We start from the raw sequence: 8,106 nt of genomic DNA, 5'->3' as shown, positions 1-8,106 counted from the left end.
AAGGATTTTACAAAATTTTTTCTACTCCATTTCTCATGCCGCATCTATTCCCAAATTTTTTTGGATAAGTTGTGAATCACCCTGTATAAATGAGCAATACCTTTAAATCAAATGTTGTACTCTTGAAGCAAGAAATTTTTTGCGTGTAAAGGTATTTAATAATTCATTATTTGATAATTGTTCCGATTCAGACTTAATTTTGAAAGATTTGACTGGACTAATGTACCTTACAGTTTACTGTTTATTTAATGGCTCAGAAGCAAAAAAGCCTTATCTCTTTTCTTGTTGAATGCTAGTAGTATAGAATATTGGTCTTGGTATAGAAATTTGATTCAACTTTTATATTATACAGGGTGTTTTTGAATGAAATAGCATCAATGATACCAGTGAATCTACATTTCAAAAGAACACGATCTGCAGAAAACCGCCTTAGTAAAATGTTCACCAGTGAAGAGATATGAGCCATCAGTTTCCAAAAAAATTATGAAAATTGGCTGTAATTTGAAAACCGAACGAGGTACAAATAACAAATTTTTTACAGGTTGTTTACTAATACAGATGCGAGTTTTCAACTATTTTTCGAAAATTTTAACCCCTCGAAAGGGGTTGAAATAACCACCCCTCAAGCCATTTTTTGCCATAACTTTTATATTTCGTAAAAACTCGATATCCAAAAATACGCATTAGATAAACTGGTTCTTTTAGAAACTTTTACCTCTCTAGCAATTTTCCTTTAAAACTTTTCGTTTATTAATAAAAAAATAAAATGTATTACCATTCACCTCACACCGTATATGATTGCAATCAATCAAAGAAAAACTAAGTGTGCTGCTGTCATGCCAGTTGTCACAATTAACTCTTCTGTAAGTTGTCACTGTTATCAGCTAAATACTTTTTGGGTGTAAATTAACAAGAATTATGCCAAATTTTACTAATGATGAATATGTGGACATGCTACAAGTGTATTTTGAATGTCGCAAAAACTGTGCTGCGGCAACAAGAGCGTATAATGAGAGATATCCAAATCGTCAAGTTCCCCACAGACAAACTTTTTCGGCGGTAGAACGAAGACTTCGGGAAACTGGAAAAATACAGCCGCATATTGAGGGTACCGGCCGAAGACCTACTGTTCGTACTATTTATCTTGAGGATGCAGTACTTGAAGAGTTTGACGAAAATCGTCAGACTAGTACGAGAAAAACAGCAATGCACTTAAATGTGTCCCATAGTGTTGTTTGGAATATTGTCCATGATAATTTATTATATCCTTTTCACCACCGGCCAGTTCAAGCTCTACTTGAACCAGACATGCATAAGCGAGTTGTTTTTTGCGAATCGTATCTTAATATTCTAAGAAATAATTTGAATTTTGCCTCAAAGATACTTTTCACAGATGAAGCAACTTTTCAAAGACATGGTTTAACCAATATGCACAATCTTCATTCCTGGGCTCATGAAAATCCTCACGAAGTATCTATGACAACATTTCAACATAATTTTAGTTTAAACATTTGGGCAGGAATTGTAGAAAATGTGCTTGTCGGCCCTTTTGTTTTACCTCATCGACTTGGTGCTGTTGAATATTTGCAGTTCTTAAATGAGCATCTACCACCACTTCTGGAGGAAGTACCATTAAATGTACGTCAGGCCATGTGGTACATGCATGACGGGGCTCCTGCTCACAGCACTGTAGTAGTTAGGCGGTGGCTTAATTTAAATTACCCGAATCGTTGGATAGGTCGCGGCAATGAGGCACCTATCTCTTGGCCTGCACGTTCTCCCGATCTAACGCCCATGGATTTTTTCTTTTGGGGACATATAAAAAGTATTGTTTATGCGACCCCAGTTGACAGTGTTGAAGAGCTACAGGAAAGAATATTCGCGGCGGCTGATGAGATTCGCAACAATCCCATAATTTTTGCTCGAGTCCGTAACAACTTTGATAAACGTGTTAGGTTGTGTTTAGAAAGAAATGGCAATTATTTTGAAAATGTCCTTTAACTAAGTTTTTTGTTTTTTCTCTTTTTGATAATAAATTATTTCTTAGTTTCGTTTTCATTGTACTTCTATTTAATAAAAGTTTCTGCGACATTCAAACAGTTATTTGTGCAACTACTGTAAAGAGTGTGTATTTGTTGTACGATGCATGAAGTTTGCAGCTCGAGACGAAGTTGAGAGCTGCAATCATGTTAAGTGCAACAAATATGCTTTTTGCACATGTTGCACGCAACATTTTTTCTACGATTGTTTTTATTTCAAATTTTATTTAACAGTATTTTACATAATATTAAAATTTTAACTGACAACTGGAAATTAATTGCGCAAATTGTCAATGTCAGACGTTAGGTACTTATGGATATGCTTAGATTAAACTTGTAATCAATATTTTTTTTGTACTACTGTAAAAAAAGTTAAACTTTTGGCACAGTAGGTAGTGCAATAAGTAGTAAATTTTGCACGATCGTAGAAAAAAACACTTGTAGCATGTCCACATATTCATCATTAGTAAAATTTGGCATAATTCTTGTTAATTTACACCCAAAAAGTATTTAGCTGATAACAGTGACAACTTACAGAAGAGTTAATTGTGACAACTGGCATGACAGCAGCACACTTAGTTTTTCTTTGATTGATTGCAATCATATACGGTGTGAGGTGAATGGTAATACATTTTATTTTTTTATTAATAAACGAAAAGTTTTAAAGGAAAATTGCTAGAGAGGTAAAAGTTTCTAAAAGAACCAGTTTATCTAATGCGTATTTTTGGATATCGAGTTTTTACGAAATATAAAAGTTATGGCAAAAAATGGCTTGAGGGGTGGTTATTTCAACCCCTTTCGAGGGGTTAAAATTTTCGAAAAATAGTTGAAAACTCGCATCTGTATTAGTAAACAACCTGTAAAAAATTTGTTATTTGTACCTCGTTCGGTTTTCAAATTACAGCCAATTTTCATAATTTTTTTGGAAACTTTGATGGCCCATATCTCTTCAGGGGTGAACATTTTACTAAGGCGATTTTTTGCAGATCGTGTTCTTTTGAAATGTAGTTTCACTGGTATCATTTATGCTACTCCATTCAAAAACACCCTGTATACCTAACAGCTAATTAAATATCATGGCCTCCGGAATGGCTTTTCTTCAAATTTTAAGTATTAATCTAACAATGTGTTAAATTAAACATTTTTGTCAAGATCATTCTTATAGTTCCAGTAGAAAACGTCTATTACATGTTATTACTTTTATATCAGTTACATTGGGGTACTAATTTGCTGCAACTTAGAGCTCACTATTCCCACATGAATAAATTCCAAGAAAGTGCATTTATTTATCCGAGCAAAGCAAATAACTTAGGACAGATCGACAGTTGAATAAATTATAATTCCAACTGTACTGTTAAATCAAACAAGACTTTTTTGTTGTGGTAGGAAACAGGTTTCATCAAATCGCTTTCACTTACACCAACATGATTTTTTTGTTGTCCTTGCAAATATTTTGCCAAAAGCAGCTTAAATACCATAACCAAACGCCTTACTTGGATGATTTATTTCAGTATAAAGTTAAGGGACCTACAGAGCCTTCATAAATGTTCACAAGTCGCATGACCGCTGAGCTTAGGCAACCAACATCGCAGGACTGGTACTAGTAACGAAAATTCCCTAAAGTTTGGCGTCACAAATATGAATGATGCGTTTATAATAAACAATGAGAAACAGTTACGTTTACGCTTGAGATAATGCGATTGCTAATTCGTTAAATAGAATCTCCAGAAAAATACACCAATTATTATTGTTCCTAACAAAATTGCGGTGCAATTTTGATTTTTTTTAATCTTAATTCTCTAACGAAGGTCAATCGAAAAATTTTCCTCGTACAGGTTCGATTTGTTTCAGTCCACTAAATATATCTTTAAAGGCACGGGTCTCTATTTTCAGACATCCTGTATATTGCGTAATATTTACAGCAAATATACCAAAAATAGTTGATGCATAACTAAATTATACATTCTATTCCATGCATGAATAATTACTTTTTTCAGTGAATATTAGCCTCTGCCATTCTTATCGCGTCCAAATAAAATCTTGCGGAAAAATCAGTAAAACCACTAAAACTGAAAGAATTTCCATGTTTCTGAAAAAAGTATCTCCACGCAATCGGCCAGTTATCTCTGAATCTTTTAAAACCAAACCTGGAAACACAACAGAATAACACTCGCTACTGTTAACATGCGTTGCTTGCTGCTCAAGTTTTTAATTTTGACCAACCTTCGCGCCGTTGTCAATCTAATAATGCACGAGAAAGGGCCTACGCATAGAAAAATTGCCGAAAATTGTATCGAAGAAATCATAAAGGAGCACTTTCATTTTCAGTACGGAAAATTCGACACAAACCATACTATGCTGCTTACTGTTATGGTGACGAACAATTTGTCTACTCCTGCTTTTGAAATTCAGGAAAATGTACTGAGGAAGATACACGATTTAACAGAGTGGTTCCAGATAGAAACACTGTCGTCTGGTAAAAGGTTTGACTTCCAGTCTTATGCGGAATGCTACGAAGACGACTGTCAAAAAAGTTTTATTATAGACTTCAAGTCGAACTTTTACGTAATTATTGTCGACACCGAGGACAACTTGGATACCATCCTAGAGGTTTTAGAAGACTCCAAAACGTTTAATCCCAAAGCGTTATTCTTGGTATACCTTCAATACATTGGAACGGAATACAGAGATACTGCGAGAAATATTTTATCGAAGATGTGGGACAAACTCTTGATTAGAACGGCGCTTTTGATTCCTAAAACTCTTCAGGTTTTGAACTTGTACAAAATGCATAGCCCTACTAGAGGTCCTTATGAGTGTGAATCAAACGTTACGTTAGCTACAATAGATCAGTGCGTTAAAGGTAAGTTCTAACCACGTATTCCAGAAAATCTTCCATGACATCTTCACTGAAACGAAAGCATTTTTCTTTGCAATCTTACTAACGCTTCCGTTTATAGACGGCCTATTAATTTAAAGACTGTAAGCTGTTGTTTGTTATGATTTTTATTTATAAATATATATTCTGGTATTAATACAAGATAAAGTAATGTCGAATACAACTCTTCAAATTATGATGTGATAAAAAGCAGCTGAAGAATTACCGTTGTGATAAAAGATTCCTAAAGCCAAAATTCAAGGAAAATCCAAAATTAACCGACGGCGACGTGTCAAAAGTTTCCAAATATTCAAGAATTATTCGAAGTAATTGAGAAGTTTTGGAGGGCTAAATAATTCTGAGAGTATATCATTTGAAGATAGAAGTTGCTGGCGGAAGTCAAAATATTGAAAAATTTAGAACAAAAAAGAAGTGACAATTAAATTGAAACATCAAGTGCCACTATTTCTCGTACGAATGAAAATGTGTTGTGTAGAACATTCTATCGTACGTTTATCATTGCGATAAGTTAGATATTTATTACTTTTATTAGATGTAATCAACAAGGAAGAACAAACAGTAAATACGTACTTCAACAAGAAGGCATGTCTCTATTACATATTTGGTGTGAAATTTCTTCTAGGTCACGAATGCAATATGTATCAAAACACTTGCGTTTCAATATTTTAAGAAATTTATATATTTCCTGGAATTGGCGCCATAAGAAAAATCGTGTGTTAGATATAAAAAAAACTAAACATACTACATCTCCTATCTGTACTTTTGATATACACACATTAATATACAGGGTGTTAATGAACTTGTGTCAAATATTTTTGTCGCATGTCAGTTATGTCAAAATGAGGTAAATACACGAATTTGTGTTGAGTAAAATGTAATTTTAAAATGTGACCTACCTCAACATTGCAAGGAGCCATCTGATTTTCATAGAAGATGTTTGATGTACCCACCATTTCCTTGCAAACAAGCTTCAGCGCGACGTATCTAATTCGCTCGCACGCGTTGCAATAGTGCCACGGCAATATGATGTCGCAGTTGGTCGATGTCACGAACTTCCGTGGAATACACAACACTTTTCACATATCCCCACAAAAGTCTAAAGGGGTGAGGTTCAGGGACCGGGGGGAGCATCTGACTAGGCTGTCGCGGCCTGTCCAGCGATCGGGAAAAGTAATGTTTAGAAAGTCGCGCACTCTCCGAAAAAAGTGAGCGGGGGCTCCGTCATGCAGTAACCAAATATTTTGTCCAACATTTGGTACGTCTACGGATGGTACGTCTTCCAATAACTCCGGCAAACGATTTTGCAAAAAATCTAAATATGAAGCACTTTCTAAGCGTCTAAGCAATTCAAAAGGTCCTATTAAAGTGTGATTAACGATACGGGCCCACATGTTTACTGAAAACTGTTGCTGAAAGGCACCGCGACGTATTTGGTGTGGATTTTCAATAGTCCAATGGTGAGTGTTGTGGACGTTATGTACACCATTTCGACTGAAACATGCTTTATCTGTAACAAGTATTCGCGGTGTAAAACTAGGATTTCTGTCCGCCACACAACAGTATGCGAAATATTTATTTGCTGTGCGATATTTCTGGTGCTACGATGCGGATCTTCTTCGATGAGATCTAAAATCATCTCGAGATTTAAGATTCTTATTGGTCGCCCTGACCCACCGTCGCGACTTCGATGCGGTTGTACTTCACCGGTGTCCAAAACTCTTTGCGCTACAGCAACAAATGTTCGCGGTGCGAATAATATTACCGATTGCTAAATAAATGCTCCATTTTTAAAAGAAGAAAACTTGGAAATACGGCTATTAATTGTACTCTCGAAAAACAGCACAGCAATCGCTACAACAATCTATTACAAACGAATACAGTCCAGCTTCATAAGAAACCTACAAACTCATAAAAAGTGTTATACAATTTTTTGTAAGTACTCGCTCCCATAAAATACATGTATATCAGCAGTCTCGAAAACAGCACAGCAATCACTACAACAGTGTATTACAAACTGTCTTTCGAATACAGTCCGGCTTCATAAGAAACCAACAAACTCGTAAAAAGTGTTTTGTAAGTACTCGCCACGATAAAATACATGTATTTCAGCAGTTCCAAAACAGTTTTAAACGCATTTTTAAGTAGTTTTTTTGTCTATGACAAACTTCTGATACAAGTTTGTGATATCAGTTAATTCAATTTTTGCTCCTTTTTCACCCCTTTAAATTTTTGACATAAAAGTTCATTAACACCCGGTATTTAGTAGGACCACTAGCTTCTTTGACTGGTTGCTAGTACATACTGTGCTAGGAAGATTTACAAGATGGCTAGAAGTTTGTCCATTTTCTAATATCATGCCATAGTTAAAATATTTAATGAAGATATCCGTTATTTTGGCGTACTTTATACTATAACAGCCAATCAGGGAAAATGATTTAAATCTGTTATATTTGAAGCTTCTACATACAAACATACATGATACTTATAGTCATAAACACTAAATCTACAAAAATATTATAGCAGCGCTATACAAGGATGGACGTGCGAATACATCTGAAACTACAGATGGCGCTACTTAGAAGTATTCGGAGCGCTTTCTACATTTCCTCTCCTTAATCTTTGTTAATAGATGTAAAGGAAAACCTAATCTGACCTAACCTAATTTTACGTAGATAGATAAGTTTCTATATAAAGTAATAGGGCTAGGTTAAGTTTTTTTTGTACAACATGTAACACAAAGTTAGATTTGGTCAGGGTTTCTTTTCTTTGCTTAATCTATAAAAAACTTAATCGGAGACTCTGTATACGCTCTGATTAAATTTAAATAAAATATACCACCATCAGGGTATATTACAGTTTTTGTTACTTATACTTTTGCACTATTTATACTTTTCTGTAATATTACGTCTCTCGAAATGTTGATTAAGTCAATATTAAAAATAAATGAAATATTTTTCAACATTTGTTCTTGTTTTCCTATAAGTAAACTTTTGTGTTAACAAAACTGGGGTCGCGATCTAATATTTTCCATTTGAGGGACACATAAATACTTTTTCTTAAATATTCTCATCATAAAAATCGCAAAATGTAGTTTTTTAATTTTTACAAAAAAAGTTTTGAAACCGGATCACCTTCGTAAAAAAATTATTTACAGGGCGATTTTGACCA

Source organism: Anoplophora glabripennis, unplaced genomic scaffold (genome assembly GCF_000390285.2).
Source record: "Anoplophora glabripennis isolate ALB-LARVAE unplaced genomic scaffold, Agla_2.0 scaffold77, whole genome shotgun sequence".
Classification (NCBI taxonomy): domain Eukaryota; kingdom Metazoa; phylum Arthropoda; class Insecta; order Coleoptera; family Cerambycidae; genus Anoplophora; species Anoplophora glabripennis.
This window is presented reverse-complemented; position numbering follows the sequence as displayed.